This window comes from Microcebus murinus, chromosome 6 (assembly GCF_040939455.1).
Source record: "Microcebus murinus isolate Inina chromosome 6, M.murinus_Inina_mat1.0, whole genome shotgun sequence".
NCBI classification, from domain to species: Eukaryota; Metazoa; Chordata; class Mammalia; order Primates; family Cheirogaleidae; genus Microcebus; species Microcebus murinus.
Window position 1 is genome coordinate 21,120,145 of NC_134109.1, and position 23,806 is coordinate 21,143,950.

The following is a 23,806-nucleotide window of genomic DNA, read 5'->3' on the forward strand; positions in this document are numbered from 1 at the left end:
GTGAATGTCTTGCTTGGCAAGGATATTTTAGATACTCTATCAGTGATGATTAATTTTTATAAAACTTCCTAATCAATTCTCAGAGTATATGTTTTTAATTGAGAAGCAAAATTGTATTTCAGATTTATAATGCTAGTAATGTGAGCAAACTGAAAGTCACTGTGCAGTTGTGAGAAATGATAAATCCAACTTTCTGTGAAAAAAAAAGAATGTAATATGTGTAAGGCAATCAGATCAGTGTCTGGTGCCTACTATGCACTATGACAATTAATAATTGTCAGCTATTATTAACTCTTATCCAGGATCTGTTCCCTCTTCTTCTAGAAAAAATAACCCACATATTCCCTTGGGGAATCTCTCCACCACTCTTAGTCCACGTAGTTTGAATGGTGTAACTCCACTCTGGCTCCAGACATAAATATATGCCCCAAACCTGATCAATCATAGTCAAGACTCCCCATGGCTACAGGGTTATGACAGAAGCTGGTCCAGTGAAACTTAATTTGGGGACTTTTGGGAAAACTGTTAGGGAAGAAAGAATCTGCCTCTTTTTCAGTTGGATTGAGAGGCACCTGAATGTAAGCAGGGAGTTTCCAGGGACCACTTTATAGAAAGAGAGTGCTTGAGGGTGAATCCCATGTGGGACAAAGTATAAATGACAGAGAAGGAGAAAATCAAATCTGAAGGCATCATTTGAGCCCCTCAATCAACTTTTGACTGATGAGATATACTCATGAACTTTAAAGGTACATGAGCCAATCTTACTTTTTGCATAAGTCAGTTTCAGTTGGGTTTCTGTAACTTGAAGGCAAAACTATCCTTATTATTGTCTCTATTATCCTCTGTTTAAAAAGTTAAGCATCTATTAATTTTGTGCAACTACTCCCACTTCCTCCCTCCAAAATAAATTGGCCCAAAATCCTGAGCAGTGCTAAATGTGGCCCCCACTTATCATCTCCCCTTTATAGAGAAGGAAGCTGCAGGTTTAAGAGATTAAGTAAATTTTCTGAGTTCATATACCTATTATGTATGTATTATTTCAATTTTTAAAAGTATCTAAGGTGGCTTATACAAATACAAATAGATTTTTTTTTAAATTACATGGACCCTTTTCTAATTCTCTTGCTGCACTAAATGATTAAATTCCTAATTTTTCTCTTTAGAAAGGGGGGAAGAAATATCCTGACAGACAGTTTGGCCTGATCAACAAATCTCGTCATAAAATTCAAGTGTTTTCCTGCCCCCTCTTTTCTGTAAGCTGCCATGAATTTGCATCCCTCCCTTCCTATATTAAATCCATTAAATGAAGCAGATCACAGGGCAGAGAAAGACTTACAGCTGGGGTATAAGCACACACTTAACATTTGGCCTTCTCATCTAAATTCTCTGGCTCCACAGAAATGAGGCTTTTGGAAGCATAATTTTAGATGCCAGTTGAAAATCCCAAATGCTAACAAAGCAAAAATTTGTTTTCACTATTATTCCTTAGTATAATAGATGTGAGAAAGCTAAATTAAATGTCAACTCTCTGATTTCTGGACAGACTGCCAGACTATAACATGACATGAAATTTTTGGTGAAAAGACCAAATTCTCCTATACCATTGAAACTATTTCTTACATAATCCAATAATAATATTCAGGTCCACACCTTAAGAAAATGATCTTCATTTCTCCATCTGAAAAACCTTACATAATTTATGGCACAATGCACATCCTAGGCACCCTATGAAAATAATTCCCTATGACTTCAAATGGGTGCAACCAATATTGTTTAATATTTAACATCCTCTACACACAACTGTCTCATAAGCCATATCAGTACCAGCAATAAGGAGGTGGGAAAAGAAGCAGAGAAAAGAGGAATGATAAACTAAGAGAGAGAAGAAGGTTATTAATAGTTTCAGAATTAGATGGCCTTGCTAAATGAAAAAGATGGAGTTGGCAGCTTCATAATTACCTCTGATTGATTGATATGACAAATGTAACAATAGCAGATGATGTACAGCACAGCTCTAAACAGTGATAAGTCACATACATCAAAACACAACAGCAGATGCTCTTTTTATTTATTTATTTTTTAATTTTTGTTTAATCTTTGAAAGTTTCCCTGGTTCACTGACTTCAGTGTCTGATTTTTCTTCTCTGGAGATAGGAGTTTAACTTAACCCATGGAGTGATCAGGGCCTGGGCTGGTGGAAAGAGGGTTTCCGCACCCAGAGCAGTGGGTACTGGCATTGCCAAGGATCCCATGGAATCAATAGTCAAAATATAAGTGGAAAGAGTGAAAGATAATTAGTCAGGAAAAAAAGAGACCAAATAAGCCAGTAATTCAATAGGAAATCTGAAACAGGAGTTAGAGCTTGAAGCATAGAATCAAGGATGGAAGCGGCAGGGAGATGAAAGTAGGAAACCTCAAGTTCAGGTGAGCCAAGAGTTCAAGTATGTGAATTCTGTAGCAGGAGCCATTGGCCTCAGCTGTCCCAAAGGCCTGAGGCGATCATGACAAGGCAGTTACACTGAAAAGGCCAAAGAGCCAAAGGATACAAATTGGAAATAATGATGTCCTATAACCCCTGAGCTGAAATGTCAATGGAAGATCTTTCTAGATAAGAAATTTTAAAATAATTAACAAAATTAATTTCTCAATTATTCATTTATAGAAGATAAAATAGTGGATGAAGAATACGTTTGGAATTGTGCAAAACTTGGATTGAAGTCTAGGCTCTTTCCCTGACTTTGTGTGCTTTGGTTAGTAACTTGTTTATCTAAGACTCAATCTCCTGAGAATAATAATAATAGTGCTTACCTCACAAGGTTTTATGAAGACAAAATGATACAATCCGTATAAAGCACTTAACATATTAATTATTATATAGAAAGTATTATGTACTTTTGTTTAAAGGAATGGCTTCATTCACATATAATTGATCTACAATAAACTATACATATTTAAGTTGTACAATATAAGTTTTAACATATGTATACCCTCATTAAACCATCTCTACAATTAGGAAAATGAACATGCCCATCACCCTAAAAGTTCTCATATGCCCCTTTCTCTATTTCTTTTGTTCTATCCTTCCCACTCTCACCACCCCCCTCAGCATCTCAGGAAACAACTTATTTTCTTTATCATTATAGATTAGTTTTTATACTTTAGAATTTTATACTATGGATTCATACCGTGTACTTTTTTAGTGTGGAAAGGTGGTCTAGCTTCTGTCACTAAACATAGTTTTTTTTTTTTTTTTTTTTTTTTTTTTTGAGACAGAGTCTCACTTTGTTGCCCAGGCTAGAGTGAGTGCCATGGCGTCAGCCTAGCTCACAGCAACCTCAAACTCCTGGGCTCGAGTGATCCTTCTGCCTCAGCCTCCCGAGTAGCTGGGACTACAGGCATGCGCCACCATGCCCGGCTAATTTTTTTTTTTTATATATATATATATCAGTTGGCCAATTAATTTCTTTCTATTTATAGTAGAGACGGGGTCTCGCTCAGGCTGGTTTTGAACTCCTGACCTTGAGCAATCCGCCCGCCTCGGCCTCCCAAGAGCTAGGATTACAGGCGTGAGCCACAGCGCCCGGCCAACATAGTTTTTGAGATTTATTGTGTCAAGAATCCCCAAACCACCTTTATCTTCAATAATTTTCTAGGACTCACAGGGTTTAGACTTAGCATAAAGTCCTGCCCATGGCTATGATTCATTACACTAAAAGGATACAAAGCACAACCAGTGAAGAGATAAGGTGTATGAGGCAAAGTCCAGAGGAAATCAGATTCAAGCTTCTAAGAGTCCTCTCCCACTGAAGTCACAGAACACACTTAATTCCCCCAGCAACAAGTTATGACAATGCATATGAAATATCATTTACCAAGAAATCTTATTAGAGACTCAGTGTCCAAGGTTTTTACTGGGGATAGTGACTGGGGCAGCCTCTACCTGTCATAGTCCAAAATTCCAGACTCCCAGAAGGAAAGCAAGTGTGTAGCATGAACAACACTATTGGCAAAAACAGTTTAAGTACACTGAGCCATTCTTAATAGCTCTGGGAATGGTGGGAACCCTCTCAAAATCCAAGTTCCCAGATAACAGCCAAAGACCACGCTTGTAAGCAGGGCCTTTTAAGCACAGCAGTCACAGAGCTAATATATTAACTTTTTTATGAATATTTATTCATGTTGTGGCATGTATCGATAGTCTATTCATTTTCATTGTTGAATAGCATTCCATTGTACATATATGCAACATTTTCTTTATCCAATCACCTGTTGATGAATGGGTAGGTTGTTTCTAATTTGCAGTTATTGCAAAAAAAGCTGCTATGAAATTCCATGTCCTAGTCTTTGTATGTCCATACAAATGAACATTTGGACATATGTTTTCATTCCTCTTGGGTAAATACCTTAGTAGAATGGCAGGATCATTTGGTATCGGTAGGTATTTGTTGAATTATGCAAGAAACTACCAAAGTGTTTTCCAAACTGGCTGTACTATCATTTTACATTCCCACCACCAGTGTATAGAAGTTTCACTTCTTCAACCTCTAGCCAACACTTGGTATCTTCCTCATTTTTCTTAATTTCAAACATTCTAAGAGGTGTGTATGTGGTTGTATATCATTGTGTATCTCATTTCCCTAATAACTCATGGGGTTAAATGCCTTTTTATGTGTTAATTTTCCATGCCTGTATCTTTTTTTTATTTTTTGGTAAAGTGTCTATTGAAACATTTTACCTATTTTTTTAAAAATATATTTTTTCTTATTAGTGAATTTTGAGAATTTTTATATATTATGGATATAATTCCTTTGTCACATATATGACTTGCCAATATTTTCTCTTAGTCTATGGCTTATCTTAATTTTGAAGACTAACTTCTCAATTTTTTTCTGTAAGCATTGTGTTTTTGGATCCTTTCTAAGAAATCTTTGTCTAATCAAAAACCACATTTTCTCCTGTATTTTCTTATAGAAGTTTTATGATTGTGTCTTAGAGTTATATCTATGGTTCATTTTGAATTAATATTTAAGTATTATGCAAGATATAGGTGGAAGTTTTGTTTTGTTTTTGTATATAAATGTTCCATTGTTACAGTCCCATTTGTTGAAAAGACTATCCTGACTCACTAAATTACATTCACATCTTTGTTAAAACACAATGGAGAGAATAACTGGGGGGGGCGGATCAAGATGGCGGACAAGAAACATTGCCAGCCAGAGTGTATCTGCAAAAAAGACAGATTCTAGAAGAGAGTAGAAGAAATAAGTAAGCAGTCAAGCATACATCAGATGAGGGTTGGAGGAGGTTATGGAGGAGAACTGGGAGAAGTTAACCCTTGAGAAGCTTGGAGACCAGCAGCAAGAGTAGGTGGGGCAGTTAACTTTCCCCTCTCTTGCATCTCGGACTGCTGGTGGGCTGCCCAGCGGTTGGAGAGACCTGCGACACCAGCCCAGAGATGGCCACTGCCAGTGAGCGGTAAGCCTGTAGAAGACACAGCACCAGGCTCCCAACTCCCTCAGGGCACCCTTCATGTGCATAGACCCAAGCCGCTTGGCAGGCACCATATTACTACATTCTCCCCTCTCCTTTCACTATCTGCGGCTGCTGAGAGAGACAATATAACCACCAGCCAGAGGCATCTCCAGGGAACAGGACCTTCCTTTCTAGGGCCCTAGAGCTGACTGAGGGGTACTCAGACCATGAACTCCCTACTCACCAGCCCTCCCAGGTGCTGCTGGCCTGATGATTCCAGGACAACGGGGCAGACCCTGAAGCTGAGACATCAACCCAGCTTGGGCTCCCCATGGGTGAATTAAGACTGGTGCTCCTCTCCCTGGTGGGGTCACAAAGTGAATTCCAGGGCCCAGAGGTCAGACCTGCAGACCAGATCTCGTGCACCCAGGTCTTGCATGGAAGAACAGAAGAACAGACGCAAACCCAGCAGAAGAAGTGAAATCATTAAGATCAAATCAGAAGTAAACGAAATTGACAACAGGGAAAGCATATAGAAAATTAATAAAACAAAAAGTTGGTTCTTTGAATAAATAAACAAAATTGACATATCTTTGGCTAGACTAACAAAAAGAAGAAAAGAAAAATCTCTAATAAGCTCCATCAGGAACAATAAGGGAGAAATTACAATGGATGTCACAGAGATACAAGATATAATTTATGAATACTACAAAAACCTCTATGCACACAAACTGGAAAATGTGGAAGAAATGGACAATTTCTTAGAAATATATAGCCTCCCTAGGCTCAACCAGGAAAAAATAGAATTCCTGAACAGACCAATATCAAGTACTGAAATTGAAACAGCAATAAAAAACCTTCCTAAAAAAAAAAGTCCTGGACCAGATGGTTTCACACCCAAATTTTACCACACCTACAAAGAAGAACTGGTGCCTATCCTGCAGAAATTATTCCACAACATTGAGAAGGATGGAATCCTCCCCAACACATTTTATGAAGTGAATATAACCCTGATACCAAAACTAGGAAAAGATGAACAAAAAAATAAAACTACAGACCAATATCCCTTATGAATATGGATGTAAAAATTCTTAACAAAATCCTAGCCAATCGAATCCAGGTGCTTGTCAAGAAAATAATTCATCACAACCAAGTGGGCTTCATCCCAGGGATGCAGGGATGGGTCAACATATGCAAATCTATAAATGTAATTCACTATATAAACAAAAGCAAAAACAAAGACCATATGATCTCTCAATAGATGCAGAAAAAGCATTTGACAAAATTCAACATCCTTTTATGATAAGAACACTCAACAAAATAGGCATAGACGGGGCTTACCTAAAAATGATACAAGCCATATATAACAAACCCACAGCCAATATCATACTGAATGGGGAAAAATTGAAAGCATTCCCACTTAGAACTGGAACAAGGCAAGGTTGCCCACTACCTCCACTTCTATTCAACATAGTGCTGGAAGTCCTTGCTACAGCAATCAGACAAGAGAGCAGAATTAAGGGCATCCTAATGGGAGCAGAAGAGATCAAACTCTCACTCTTTGCTGATGACATGATATTATACCTAGAAAAGCTCAAGGATTCAACCCAAAGACTCCTTGATCTGATAAATGAATTTAGAAAAGTCTCAGGATACACAATCAATACACAGAAATCAGAGGCATTCATATATGCCAACAACAGTACAAGTGAGAACCAAATCAAAGACTCAATTCCCTTCAAAATAGCAACAAAGAAAATAAAGTACCTAGGAATATATTTAACTAAGGAGGTAAAAGACCTCCATAGGGAGAACTATGAAACACTGAAGAATGAAATAGCAGAGGATGTAAACAGGTAGAAGAACATACCATGGTCATGGGTCGGCAGAATCAACATTGTTAAAATGTCTATACTATCCAAGTGACCTACAGAGTCAATGCAATCCCTATTAAAATACCATCATCATTTTTCACAGATACAGAAAAAATAATTTTACACTTCGTATGGAACCATAGAAGTGTATCCCCATATAGCAAAATCAATCATAGCCAATAAAAACAAAATAGGAGGTATCAATTTACCAGACTTCAAACTATACTATAAGGCTATAGTAATTTAAACAGCTTGAGACTGGCACAAGAACAGGGACATTGACCAGTGGAACAGAACAGAGAACCCAGATATAAAACCATCCTCATATAGCCATCTAATCTTCAACAAAGCAGACAAAAACATACATTGGGGAAAAGAATCCTTATTCAATAAATGGTGCTGGGAAAACTGGATAGCCACATGTAGAAGACTGAAACAGGACTCACACCTTTCACCTCTCACAAAAATCAACTCACACTGGGTAACAGACTTGAACCTTAGGTGTGAAACTATTAGAATTCTAGAGGAAAACGTTGGAAATACTCTTCTAGACATTGGCCTAGGCAAAGAATTTATGAAGAAGACCCCAAAGGCAATCACAGCAGCAACACAAATAAATAAATGGGACCTGATCAAATTAAAAAGCTTCTGCATAGTCAAAGAAACTGTCAAGAGAGCAAACAGACAACCCACAGAATGGAGAAAATTTTCGCAAGCTACACATCCAATAAAGGGCTGATAACTAGAATCTATTTAGAACTCAGGAAAATCAGCAAGAAAAAATCAAACAACCCTATCAAAAAGTGGGCAAAGGACATGAACAGAAATTTTTCAAAAGAAGACAGAATAATGGCCAACAAACATATGAAAAAATGCTCAACATCTCTAAGCATCAGGGAAATGCAAATCAAAACTGCAATGAGATATCACTTATCTCCAGTAAGAATGGCCTTTATCAAAAAGTCCCCAAACAACAAATGTTGGTGTGGATACAGAAAGATAGAAATACTCATACACTGCTGGTGGGACTGCAGACTAGTTCAACCTCTGTGGAAAGCACTATGGAGATACCTTGAAGTGATACAGGTAGATCGACCATTTGATCCAGCAATTCCACTACTGGGCATATACCCAAAAGATCAAATGACACTCTACAAAAAAGACACCTGCACTTGAATGTTTATAGCAACACAATTCACAATGGCAAAGTTGTGGAAACAACCCAAGTGCCCATCAATACATGAGTGGATTAATAAAATGTGGTATATGTATAACATGGAGTACTATTCATCTTTAAGAAACAAATGATGATATAGCACCTCTTGTATTTTCTTGGATAGAGCTGGAACCCATTCTATTAAGTGAAGTATCTCAAGAATGGAAAAACAAGCACCACATGTACTCACCAGCAAATTGGTATTAACGGATCAACACCTAAGTGGACATATAGGAATAACATTTATTAGGTGTTAGATAGGTGGGAGGTGGGAGGAGGGAATGGGTATATACAAACATAATGAGTGAGATGCACAATGTTTGGGGGATGGTCACTCTTGAAGCTCTGACTCGAGGGGGGAGAGGAGACATGGGCAATATACGTAACCTTAACATTTGTAACCCCATAATATTCTGAAATAAAAAAAACGCAATGGAGTATATATAGGTGTAGGTCTATTGATGGGCATTGTATTCGATTTTGCTCTGGAATTATTTTCCAAGACTTCTTTTTAACATCTCTTGTAGTCCAGGTCTAATGGTAACAAACTATTTCACCTTTTTAAAGTCTTAAATGTCTTTATTTTGCATTCATTTTTGAGATATTTGGTAGGTATGTCTTAGTTGGTTTGGGCTGCTATAACAGAAAGCCATAAATTGGGTCACTTATAAGCAATAGAAATTTATTTCTCACAGTTCTGGAGGCTGAGACAAGATGAAGACACCAGCAGATTCAGGGGCCCGTTAGGGAGCACATTACTGGTTAATAGACAGCCATCATCTTGCTGTGTTCTCACATGGCAGGTGGGGCCAGGGAGCTCTCTGAGGTTTTTTATCCCGTTGATTCAGGCTCCACTCTCACAGCCTAATCATATCCCAAAGGTCTATCTCCAAATGTCATCACATTGGGAATTAGGTTTCAACATATGAATTTTGGGAGACACAAACATTCAGTCTATAGCAGTATAATATTCTATGTTTGTTTTTTCTTTCTTTCAGCTCTTTAAAGATATCACTACTGCCTTCTGATTACATTGCGTCTGACTTGAAGTTCACTGTCTTTGCATCTCTGTTCTTAATGCATTTTTTCCTGGCTGTTCAAAATTATTTTTCTTTATTACTTATTTTAAACATTTTAATTATAATTGCTTAGGATTTCTAGTGCTTTGAACTTCTTCTATCTGTGGGTTTATAGTTTTCCTCAAATGTTAAAATTATGAGACATTATTTCTTAAAAAAATTTCCTGTCTTAATTCTATCCTCTCTTTTGAAGACTTCAATTACACATATATTAACCCACTTAAAGTTGTCCTACAGTTTGATCATTTTCCATTCTTTTTTTTTTTTTTTTTTTGGCTTTTTCTTCATGTGTTTCATTTCAGATAGTGTTTTTTGCTATGTCTTCAAACTCACTTATCTTTTCTTCTGCAATATCTAACCTGCTATTAATCAAATTTAGGGTAGTTTTTCATCTGTAACATTATAATTTACATGACTAGAAGTTTAATTTGAGTCTTTTTATATCTTCTATATCCTTACTTAATATCTTCAATCTTATCTCTAGGTTCTTCAAAATACAAAATAGTGTGGCTCAAAGGATACAAAAAAGCAGGTAAGTAGGATGAATAAGTTTAGAGATCAAATGTGCAAATGAGGGCTAAAGTTATATTGTATTAGGGATGTTTGTTAAATAAGTAGATTATAGCTGCTCTTGTCACACAAAAAAAGTAACTATGTGAGATAGATATGTTAATCAGCTTCACTATAGTAACCACTTTACTACCTACATGTATCCCATAACATCATGTCATAAGCTACAAATATACATAATAAAATTTTTTTAAAAAGTAAAATAAAATATATATTCAGTTTCTGTGACATTTTGAGGTTGGTTTTGATAGATGATTTTTTCTCATTATGGGTCATATTTCCCTGCTTCTTCACATGCTTCATAGATTTTGATTGAATGCTACAATTACGAATTTTGTTGAGTCCTAGATACTTTGATATTCCCATAAATATTCTTGAGCCTAGTTCTGGGACAAAGTTAGGTTACTAGGAATCAATTTTCAGGCCTGCTTCTAAGCTTTGTTATGTGGTAACATAGCAGCATTTAGGCTAGGTCCAATTTTATCCCACCATGGAAGCAAAACCTTTCTGAGTATTCTCGCCAATGTACCATGAACTATGATGTTTTTCCACTCTAGCTAATGGGCCAGGAACTGTTTCTGGCCCTATGTCAGTTCTGAGCACTCTTTCCTCTAATCATCTTGGATAGTTATTTCCCCAGCCTTGGCTAGTTTCCTCACACATGTAATAATCAATACTTAGATGAAGACTTGATGGGGACCTTATTTAGATCTCTGAAGGTCCTGTCTCTGTAGAGCTCACCTTTCCAGCTCCCTTAGCCTCCCCAGACTCCCAGATCCATCTCTTCAACTCACAAGGCTCATTTTGCTCACAGGCTTCCCCTGCCCTGAGCGGTAGCCTGAAGCCTTCAATAGACAATAGTCTTGGATCATTTTAGGGCTTATCTTGTTTGTTTCCCCCAGGTCTCATGTCTCTAGGGTCACTGTTCTTTGTTGCCTAATGTCTCAAAAATAGAAAATTCATAAATTTTGTCTGGATTTTAGTTATTTTATGTGGAGAAATAAATTTGGCCTCTGTTTCTTTACTTTGTCTGGAAGCCCTAGATACTTTTTTAAATGTATGAATAAATTCATTTATATCAATATCTTTCATTATTGGGTTACTTAAATAGACTTATCTTTAATTTGCTACCATTAAAGGCAATGTATATATTTATGTATGTATATATTTATGTGTTTTAAAATAGAGCAAGATTCTAGAGAAACTTCAGTACAAAGGCTTGAAAACTTGTTTTTTAACTGCAGGTTAAATGATCAGAAGTCCATGTACATGTGAGCTACATTAAGTTTATTTTGTTAATAAGGTCAATAAATAGAGAAAAACCATATCTAGGATATAGGAATAGGATATGTGAGTTAGTGCATATAAAATTTTTATTTATACTATTTTTTCTCTTTGCCAATTATCTTTCATAGTGTCCCAGTTTCTTGATGCAATTTGGGTGGAATTAAACCTGGATAGCTCAAAATTATATAATTAAATATATAAAGCTTCAATTAAAAATTATAATTGATTAAAATCTGCTAACATGACACCTGGTAGCAGAAACACATGAACACAAATGGCTTATTAGTTGATGTGTACCAGATAATTATTGAAAAATGAGGAAGGGAGATGGGTATGCAAAACATTTTTCATAGAATATATTCAATCAAGAAGACATATGGTAGATAACCTGTATGTAAATCTCCTTTTTACAGATGAGGAAACTGAAACCCAAATTTAAAAAACATCCAGAGTCACATAGTTGGTATGTTACTAAATATGGGTATGAAACCAAATCTCTTTATACTCAGAATTTATTATTAATTTATTATTAATATTATTAATATGTTTTCTCAGAATGGAAATTCCTTCTTCAGTGTGAAATAATTTCTCCATATCAGAATATATGACCCAGAGAGAAGCCATTGTTGAGTCTCAGCTCACTAATTATTCACACTAATTTGTGATAGACATTGTTTGAATAAGTGAAAAAAAACTCAAAATTCATTTATTAATTCAACTAATGTTTTTGAACACCTTCTCCACACCATTCATCATTCTAGGTGACTAAAATACAGAGGTGAGCAAGACAGACAAGCTCCTCCTCCAAAGGATTTTACCTTTTAGTTTGGGCAAGAGGGAGAGAAGGAGAAAAGACAAAAAAAAAGTATAGAAATATGATTTCAATTAGTAATGAGTGGCCATATACAAGGGATGTCCAGAAAGCATTCAGCCACTGTTAATATAATGAGAACATATTACATGGCTGGATACTTGACAGATAACCCTCCTGTAATAAACATAGCAATAGAAAGGGGTTATCATGAAGAATGATACAGATGGATGGATTTATAATATACATAGGAGGTAGATATCATAAAACTTTCTGATGGAGTGTATGAAAGGAGTGAAGGAAAGAAGGGAATGGGGCTGGGCAGAGAGTGACAGAAGAGGAACTAGAGGGAGGAGTCAAAATTTCTGTCTGGTCTAATTAAGTGTGGGGTCCCTATTAAAATAGCCTTTCTCAAATTTTAAACCCCAAATTAGTAGAAGAAAATAAATAATAACAATCAAGGCAGAATAAATAAAATTATGACCAAAAGTATACAAAAGATCAATAAAACTGAATGTTGGTTTTTTTGAAAAGATAAATAAAATAGACAAACTTTTAGCTAGACTAAAAAAAAAAGAAGGAAGACCCAAATAAAATCAGAAACAAAAAATGAGACATTACAACTGATGCCACAGAAATTCAAAAGATCATTAGAGATTAATCTGAGCAACTATCTACCAATAATTTGGAAAACCCAAAAGAAATGGAGAAATTCCTAGACACATACAACCTATCAAGATTGAACCATGAGGAAATCCACAACCTGAATAGACCAATAACAGGTAATGAGATAGAACTAATAATAAAAAGTCACCCATCACAGAAAAGCCCAGGAACTGATGGCTTCACTGATGAATTCTGTCAAACATTTAAAGAACTCCCACTCAAACTATTCCAAAACATTAAGGAGTAGTAAATATTTACAAACTTATTCTATGAGGCTAGTATGTGACCTTGATACCAAAACCAGACAAAGACACAACAAAAAAAGAAAACTACAGGCCAATATCTCCGATGAATATAGATGCAAAAGTCCTCAACAAAATACTAACAGAATTCAACAACACATTTTTTTTTATTTCAGCATATTATGGGGGTACAGATTTTAAGGTTTCAATAAATGCCCATTTCCTCCCCTCCCCCCACAAGTCTGAGTCTCCATCATGACCATCCCCCAGATGGTGCACATCTCACTCATTATGTATGTATATACCCGCCCCCCTCCCACCTGCCCAATACCCTATTACTGTAGTACCTATTTGACCACTTAGGTGCTCAACAACACATTTTTAAAAATCATTCATCATGATCAAATGAAATTCATCCTAGGCATGCAAGAATGGTTCAACATATACAAATCAATAAATGTGATACATCATATCAATATAATAAAGGACAAAAACCATATGATCATTTCAATTGATGCAAAAAAAAGCATTACTAAAATTCAATATCCCTTCATGATAAAAATTCTCAAAAAAACTGGGTACAGAAGGAAGATACCTCAATACAATAAAAGTCATATAATGTAAACCCACAGATAGTATCATAACAAATAAGGAAAAACAGACTCTTTCCTCTAAGATCTGAAACAAGACAAGGATGCACACTTTCACCACTGTTATTCAATACAGTACTAGAAGTCTTAGCCAAAGCAATTAGATAAGAAAAAGATATAAAAGGAATCCAAATTGGAAAGGAAGATGTCAAATTATCATTGTTTGCAGATGATACAGTCTTCTATTTAGGAAAACCTAAAGACTCCACCAAAAAAAAAAAAACCTATTGGAACCAATAAATAAAATCTGTAAGTTGCAGGATACAAAAATCAACATACAAAAATCAGTAGCATTTCTATGTACCAACAGAAACAATCTGAAAAAGAAACCAAGAAAGTAATCCCATTTACAATAGCTACAAATGAAATCAAATACTTAGGAATAAACATAGGCAAAGAATTAAAAATCTCTACAATGCAAACTATAAAATATTGGTGAAAGAAATGAAAGAAGACACAAAAAAATGTAAAGATATTCCATACTCATGGATTGGAAAAATCAACATTGTTAAAATGTCCATACTACCCAAAGCAATCTAAAAATTCAATGCAATTCCTATCAAAATACCAATGATATTTTTCACTAAAATTTTTTAAAATCCTGAAATGTATATGGAACCACAAAAGACCCTGAATAGCCAAAGCCAAGCTGAGCAAAAAAAAAAAAAAAAAAATGAAACTGGAGAAATCACATTACCTGACTTCAAGTTACACTATAGAGCAGGCGTCCTCAAACTACGGCCCATGGGCCACATGCAGGTGTTTTTTGCCCATTTGTTTTTTTACTTCAAAATAAGATATGTGCCGTGTGCATAGGAATTTGTTCATAGTTTTTTTTAAACTATAGTCTGGCCTTCCAATGGTCTGAGGGACAGTTTACTGGCCCCCTGTTTAAAAAGTTTGAGGACCCCTGATACAGAGCTATAGTAACCAAAACAGCACAATACTGGCCAGTGGAGCAAAATATAGAACCCAGAAATAAATCCATACATCTATTGGAGAACTCATTTTTTACAAAGATGCCAAGAACATACATTGGGGGAGGGACAGTCTCCTCAAAAAATGGTGCTGAGAAAACTATCTATATGCAGAAGAATGAAACTAAATTCTTATCTCTCACCATATACAAAAATCAAATCAACCTAGGACCTGAAACTATGAAACCACTAAAAGAAAACATTGGGAAATGCTCCAGGACATTGGTCTGGGCAAGGACTTCTTGAATAATATCTTAAAAGCACAGGCAACCAAAGCAAAATTAGACATGGTATCACATCAAGCTAAAAATCTGCATAGCAAAGAATCAATGAAGTGAAGAGACAACCCACAGAATCAGAGAAAATATTTGCAAACTACTCATCTGACAAGGGATTAATGACTATTAATAGAATACATATGGAGATCAAATAACTCAATAGGAAATAAATAACCCAATTTTTAAATAAGCAAAAGATCTTAATAGAGATTTCTCAAAAGAAGACTTAGAGGCCAACAGATACATGAAAAAATGCTGAACGTCACTGATTATCAGAGAAATTCAAATCAAAAGTGCAATAGGATATCATCTCACCCCAATTAAAACAGCGTTTTTATTTAAAAGGTAATAACAAATGCTGGAGAAGATGTAGAGAAAGGGGAGCCCTCATACACTAGAAAGGTAAATTACTACAACTACTATGAAAGATAGTATGGAGGTTCCTCACAAAACTAAAAATAGAACTACCATATGATCCAGCAATCCCACTGCTGGATATATATCCAAAAGAAAGGAAATCATTATATCAAAGAGATATCTGTGCTCCCATGTTTATTTCAGTACTATTCACAATAGCCAAAATATAGAATCAACCTAAGTGTACATCAATGGATGAATAAAGAAAACGTGGTGTATATATACACAATGCAATATTATTGAGACATAAAAAAGAGTGAAATGCTGTCATTTGCAACAGCATGGATCAAATTGGAGGACATTCTGTTAAGTGAAATAAGCCAAGCACAGAAAGACAAATTTTGCATATTCTCACTCATATGGGGGAGCTGAAAATTTTAAAAATTGAACTCATGATGATAGACAATAGAATGATGGTTATGAGAACCTGGGAAAGGTAGTGAGGAGGAGGGGATAAAGTGGAGATGGTTGATGATAGACAAAAATATAGTCAGATCAAATAAATAAGATCTAGTATTTAGTAGCACAACAGGGTGACTATAATTAACAATTATTTTTGTATATTTTAAAATAAAAGAGTGGAATTGGAATGTTCCTAACTCAAAGAAATAATAAATGCTTACGGTAATGGATACCCCAGTTACCCTGATTTGATCATTATACATTGTATGCCTGTTTCAAAATATAACATGTACCCCATAAATATATACAGCTATTATGTGCCAATAATAAAAAGAATAAAATATATAAAATTCATATTCTATTAAAATGCAGGTTCTAATTCAGTAAGTCTTGGGTAGTCCCAAGATTCAACATTTCTGACATTTCTGGCATCTGTCAATGATGCTGATACATGAACCATGTTTTCAATAGCAAGTTCTTAGATAATCCACTTAGATACTGAGTGGATTCCAGGTAGAATTGCAATCTGTCACTGTATAGAAGGGCAAGAAATTGAGTTAAAAAATTTTGTAACATCAGATATATTTCTTAAAGAAAGTCCAATAAATTGAGAATATATATTAATAGAAGAATTAGCAAACTGGAGCGTTTAGAGGAAAATCCTAAAAAACTTAGTAGACAATGTATAAGAAGCCAGCATTTGTATAACACAATATGATTTAAAAGAAGTTAGAAAAGAGAACCAGAGATAAATGTAGGATTTAAGGATCTGAAATACAACGTAAACTGGATATTGAACTAGATAGATATCGTTCTCTATAAGGGATAAAATGAAAAACACTCCCCTCTGATTCCCTTTTTGCTAATTATCCTGACCCTCCTATAAGAGTCATTTGATATTTTAGAGTAAAAAAAAAAATCTATAAAGTCTTGGAGTCAAAGACAGAAGGCAAAGCCAGTGAATCATTGGAATTTTGACTGATGAATTTTAAATATAAACTGCTTAAAATGTAATTCTTAGACTAATGGCTAACTGGACCTTTTCTGTGAATAATAGAGAATTATAAGCATACCCAGGGATTGAAAAAGTTAAAACTATGGCTAAATTTTGATTGAACTGTAAGTTTAAAAAGAGGAGGAAGATCCCCTAAAGGGCCATTCAAAGTATCTAAATTTGCACTCACCAAAGCATGTAGTAATGTTTTAACAGCTGGAGTGGCTAAGCATTCTTCTGTTTTAGCAGTTTTAATAGCTGATGACAAGAGGGCAAGGTTAGACCCCCAGAGAGCTCAGCAGCCTTACGGCAACACCCGAAGTGAGTGAGAATCTGTTTTGATAGGATGAAACAGTGTCTTCTGAAGAACAGAAATGTTTAATAGACTGTTCTATATATTTAAATTAATGTGGATTTGCCCTTTACTTAAACTTGACCAGCAGACTCCACAAAAGCTCTAAGCAATGTACTGAAATTGTTAAATATGAAAATGAAAGTAGATCATCATCAATGAACACATATCTAGTGCCTACAGCATGGGAGCACACCGATGCTGTGTTCACCCAGATACCACATAAAGCAAAATAGGTATTTGGCCATAAAATTTAATAGGGATTTAGCAATTATCTGGTCCATTCAGCCAAAGAAGAAGGCAATTTGGAAAATTGAGAAACTGGATTGGGATTGGACTGCTCTCCTATTTCTTTCTTATGTAAGCTCTTCACCCTATTATGCCTGCTCATCTACAGACTTCCTGTTTTCAATGTCTTTTATCTTTCACAGGGGCCAAAAAACCAAATATGACATAAGGATCCTCCCAGGAGCACATTCTCTGGTAGGGCAGGTGTAGTACATTCTCCATGTAAATATAAGAACAGAATGCTACGTTTTAGAGCTGTGGTACTCAAACTTCCATGTCCACCAGAACACCTGGGGGGCTTCTTAAACCCCAGGTTGCTGGGCCCCACCTCCAGAGATTCTGATTTAGTAAGTCTGGAGAAGGGCCCAAGAATCTGCATCTCTAACAAATACCCAGGTGTTACTGATGCTGCCGGTCCACACTTTGAGAACAAGTGTTTTAGAGGATGACAGAAACAATAGTTTTAGCCCAGGCTATTGGAGATAGCTTCATTGAGAAAGTTAAGCATAAATTGGGTCTTGAAGGACATAAGATTGCAACACGAGAAATAAGAGAAAGAAGGTATTAGAAATTAAAGTAATGTGCTAATTAATAAGCTAAGACTATAAGAATTTTTCCCTGCCCTCATGCTATTGTGGTCCTAAAGACCCAAGAATAAAATATAGGAATGAAGATATTCTCGTTTTCACCTTACTTGAAAATTTTAAAACAGCAAACTTTCAAAGGAATTCCCTCAGATCCTAATTTTTCAATATCTTCATTTACTCTCTTACCTCTTTTGCTACATCTATCACAATGGCAATCTATACTCACAAATAAATAAGCATTATTAACCAAAATGCCAGAGAAGTTGTTGGGGGCTTTTCTTGTCCAGGGACTGATTTTGTTCTTTGACAACCATAGTTAACTAACTCTGTTTCAGTCTCCTCTGACAACATAATAATCAAACCCTTTCTTGTCTTTTTCTATTTTCTGGAATACTTATAGTGAAAAAAGAGACATAAAAATACTTTTTTTTTTTTTTTTTTTTTTTTTTTTTTTTTTGAGACAGAGTCTCACTTTGTTGCCCAGGCTAGAGTGAGTGCCGTGGCGTCAGCCTAGCTCACAGCAACCTCAAACTCCTGGGCTCGAGCGATCCTTCTGCCTCAGCCTCCCGGGTAGCTGGGACTACAGGCATGCGCCACCATGCCCGGCTAATTTTTTTTTTTTATATATATATCAGTTGGCCAATTAATTTCTTTGTATTTATAGTAGAGACGGGGTCTCACTCTTGCTCAGGCTGGTTTTGAACTCCTGACCTTGAGCAATCCGCCCGCCTCGGCCTCCCAAGAGCTAGGATTACAGGCGTGAGCCACAGCGCCCGGCCAAAAATACTTTTTAAAAGAAATATTAAAATATTAATTAGAGGGCCATACAACAATATAGGTTAGGACAATGCAGATTATCACACAAGTCTTTAAACCAATTTGCTAGAGCAGCAACAACAAAAGAACCATGAAAAAAAATTGGCATTATTCAAATGCTATTCAGGGTTACCGCATCGTGGAGAAAAAAAAAATCTAAACTTTGGTTCAGTTTTATAAATAAAAAAATAGAAAAGGTCTTTAAAAATTCTACTCTTTACTTTTAAAAGCACTTTTCACCCTAATTCTGACAATCAAGTGCCCTCAAAACAAAGCCATGGAGAAGAAAATATTTAGAGAAAAATGACTGGTCATGTTTGGCCAGGGCCTAGATATGACTCTAGGAATAATAAAAAAGAAAGCCAAAAGGGTAAGTTGAGGTCATATTACATATAGGACTTGGGATGTCTGGAAAGAAGAACCAAACTATACCTCTACCATGGGAATGTTATCCTCTCCCAGAATGACAGCCACCTGGAAGAGAGACTACCAGGACAGTAAAGTAGTAAAAACCTGTTATTAATATATTTGTCTACTCAGCTCTGCTCTTTCCTTTTGGAAACTGTCCCTTTCCTATTTCATGTGATTCTGTCAGGACTGTCAGTCACAGTGCCTGGCCTGCCAAGTGGCTGTAGGAATGGAGTGAAGACCTAACCTTTCACTGCCTTCCATGCTCTAAGCCTCAGCGGGTACATTACCCAGTCAGGGACTATTCATTTCCTTCTGAGAGAATGCTACAGAAAATCTGGGAAAAGAATACTTCCCTTTGACTTTTGACTGTGGGACATGAACTCAATGCTGCCATCAGCCCACCATCATGAAGAACACAAAGAGAAACAGTCTAGAGATGAAGACAAAGAGAAAGGCCTGCCACCATTCTTTGAGACCCTCCATCTAGCAGAGGTGACCTCACGTCTACCCTTGAACTTCCCACTCTTTGTAAGCCAATAGTTCTCCCTTTGTCTTCCTTGAGTTTGAGTTGCTTTCTGTCATGGAGAATTATAAGAATCATTATAGGTAATAATAAATATATGCCTGTTTTGCAAATAGTTTAAAAAGAAAAGCTATACTACAAGTGAATCTGTGGGAGTCTTGGTGTTCAGGAAAGTCACTTCTCAGCCTGAGTTATGGAATAGGCAAACACTTTTGGGGTATTCTTAGAAAACTTATTCCCTTCTGCGTGATCTGAAGAGGCTACTGAAGTTATAAATAAGAAAGATAAAGAGAAAGAGGGAGGAAGGAAGGAAGAGGGGGAGAAGAGAAGGAAGTAAAAACAAAAGAAACATTGAATTCAAATCAAAGTCCAAGTCTAATTCCAGGCAGTGGCTGCTAAAACACCTTTTGTCTAAGGAGTCCAATTTTCTCCAGAGATTAACGGCTACATGGAAATAATATAAGACATAAAATGGTGCCACCAAATCTGTTTGCATGTTTATCAACACATATTTCAATTTGAAAGACTGTCACATCCATTATAATCAAACTAGACCTGTAGATTGACTTACTCACAAATTACACTTTTTACAGCAAAGTGTCTTTGTGCCAACTTAGGAGCAGTATCTCCCACCCCATCCAAAAACCATCCCACAACTCTGTTCCCTCCCACCTTCCTGTGACTGACCTTATATCAATTACAGTTCAATTTCCCTTTCAACTTCTGTCCCAATTCCCTTGCAAGTCCAGTAAACATTAAGACTCCTCAGTCACAAAATACTTCAGCATGAGAGTGTGGGTCCATCACACCCTGATAACCTCTTTTGCTGTAAGAATAATACAATGGTGGCCTTCTTGAACTGCTTCCATCAATTTCTATTAAATTTATCCTTCAAAGCTGTCAAGCCACTCATTTCTCCTTCCTCCTATAGAGAGTGCCAGTAGATTGGGGGCAGCAGGGAAGAGGTGGAAGGCGAGGGGTAGACAAGGAGTGTGGAAGGAACGGCAGATATAGGCTGCCTTGGGAGGAAGGGTATCAAATCCTTGGTGACCTGTGTATGACGAGCACAATCACAGAAACTTCACTCAATCTCACCAAGGCTATTAGGAGCTACATTTCCAGGTTGCATCTCGCTGCTCAGAAAGATAACTGCCTTGCAGACTTTAATATACCTTGAGAGAATTAGATTTTTCTAAGCCAAAGATTGAATTTCTACTGTTTCCCCCCTTCTTTACTGTAACCAGGGCCTCATGCAAGCAATTTTATTTTCCTTGTGCACCAGGCAAATGACATCCTGCTAAGTCTGCCAGATGCAGGGAGTACTGAAATACTAAGATCTGTGATCTTGCTTGCCAGCCTGCTTGCTTTGCTTACCTATTTCCACAAAAGGAGATGCAGGAGAAAGCCTTAATCAGAAAAGCTATATAATGAAGTGTTCTCTGCAGCTTCCAGGGGCAATCCAAGTCAGCAAAGTGTGGCTTTTACTTTTAATCCTACACAATTTGCATTGATGCATAATAGCTAATTGTAATTGTTTGCTGGGTAGAGGGAGCACAGAGAAGGGGAAAAATTTGTTGTGAAGCCCTTAAACAATCAAATGTCATCTCAAGGTTAGAGAAATAATGCACAAATCAACTTTTACAACTTCACCATCTGCAGATAGCCTGTCCTCCATGAAACTTCAGCTAATTTCCCAAACAGAGCCTGCTCCACCCTCCTATGTGCTCCCTTAACACTCTATTGCCACCTCCACTATATGATTTGCGACTTTGTATTACACTTTCCTGTTTGCATATCTATCTGCTCCACTACACTAGGAGTTCCTTAAAGCCAGAGGCTATATTTTTTGTTTATCTTTATCTTCAACTCCCGCATAATGTCTACACATGGCTGATGTGCCACATATCTGGACTGAATGAATGAGGAGACCTAAATCAATTTCTCATATATTCCTTGCTGAAGGACCATAAATTTGTAACCAAAGATGTTTTTCCACTCTGGAAACTAAATCAAACACACACACACATACACACAAATGTAATCAATAAATGCATATGTGGCAAGGACTCTTTTTAATATATTAATCACTTACAGAAGAAAATAGTGAAATAGCAAATGACATTCAGATCAGCATTGTCAGCTCAGAGGTTTAAAAAAACATCCTCTAGCAAATCTCAAATCACCCCTTTAGGCTAGGTGTACTTGTCCCCTCACTTCCCCCAGGGGGCCATACATGGTAGAAACACACTTAGTGCAACGCCTTTGAAGGTCTGAAGATCAGCTGGTACAATGGGCATCATGTGGTACTGAGGCTATTCCCCAAATTCCAGAGCACCACTGACCAGGGTAAAGGGCCCAAGCCAGGGAAGAGGCCACATACCAATCATGCTGTACAGCACTCACCTGGCCTTCATGAGCCTTTCTCCACGGACTGCAGCTTGCTCCTTTATCTATTTAGATTGCTTTTTTAAGGTTCCCAAAGAAAAGGAAACTACTCTGCTTTATAAGTTAGGAAATAAGACCCAGAGAGGAGTGTGACCCTTTCTCTTCTCTTACCTAATCTACAGGAGGCAGCAGCTCTAGAGTAGGGGCCAGTGCTCAGTGGGTTCCCTTTGTCCTGCACTGGCTCCTGCCACCCTCTACCCTGTCAGAGACAGCCCTATGCTTAAGGGGACAGCAGGCCACTTATCTTCAGTTCTCCTGGCATGATTTTCAGATGGTTTGGCCTCTGTTTTTCCTCACCACCCATCCCTCTTAGTCCCTGGGCCTTCTGGGTCCCTATATTTTTCTTCCCTCCCCCAGAGACTGATTCTTGATGTTTTACTAACACTAGAGTGCAAAGGTCTAAAAACATAAAATCTTCACCTAAATCTGATGCTTTAGCTCTAAAATTCCCAGGAGACTGAGAAGGATTAAAAGTTAGTAAGACTTTCTGAGAATCCCTGAAATAGTAGCTCAGGGACTCCAAGGAAGGGTGTCATTAGATTTAGCCTTAGTCCTCCAGGCAGGAGGACTTGCTCTGAGACCTGAGTCTTAGGGCAAGAGTAAGACAAGAGTAAAAACTGAAAATGTAGTAGGTTGGAGGGCATTGCAGTAAAACATAGGTCCATAGGTAGAGAAAAGCAGAAAAGGAGTGGAAGAATTAGTCAAGAAAACACTAGTGACCCCCAAACAGGAAATGTCTGTTCTGCCAGAAATCTCTTTTCTCTTGTTATAGAGTGAGCATGTACTTTCTTATCAGAGAGGCATAGGTCTTTTCATTCATACATACAGTTATTCAACAAATATTGCTCAAGTAGCCACTATGAACTGAGCATTGTGCTAAATTTGGCTTCTAATTCTCACTTGGTAAAGTAGTTTATTTAGAGGCATAAATGCATGGGAGAAGAGCACATTAGAACTTTCAATTGCAAAAGCAATATATGTTGCAGTTGATGTTCGCACTCTGGAATGAGCTAAACCCAGGTTCAAGTCCAGGCTCTGACACATCATAGCTGTTAATTGATCTCTTTCAGCCTCAGTCTCCTCTTCTGTAAAATGGAGATTATGATCATTATAACCTCATGCTCTTGTTGCTTAAATTAAATGAGATAATGAGTACAAAGTACTTAGCTCACCCTGGGGGAGCAGAATAAACATGCAAGACATATTAACAATTATTATTTGAATGAGGAGGCAAAATCTGAACTGAAAGTAATGCTTTCCACTAAAAAGCAAGGGTGGAAGGAAAGTGATACATTTCAACAGCATTCATTTTATACCAGCAGAAAGTGCCTGTAAAGTTTAGCGAAGGAAAGAAAACAGATGAGAAATCAACACACATAATAAATGTTTTGGATTATTTTTGGACTCTGATTAATTATATTTCATTAGTGCAGAAAACCAGGAATTGTT

The 23,806-nt window shown here is 36.8% G+C and overlaps 1 long non-coding RNA gene across 1 annotated transcript in view; it reads right to left on the minus strand.

Moving 5' to 3' along the window:
* LOC105867926 (uncharacterized) overlaps positions 1–23,806 on the minus strand; it is a 473,857-nt gene that overhangs the window by 275,762 nt on the left and 174,289 nt on the right. The window lies entirely within an intron of this gene.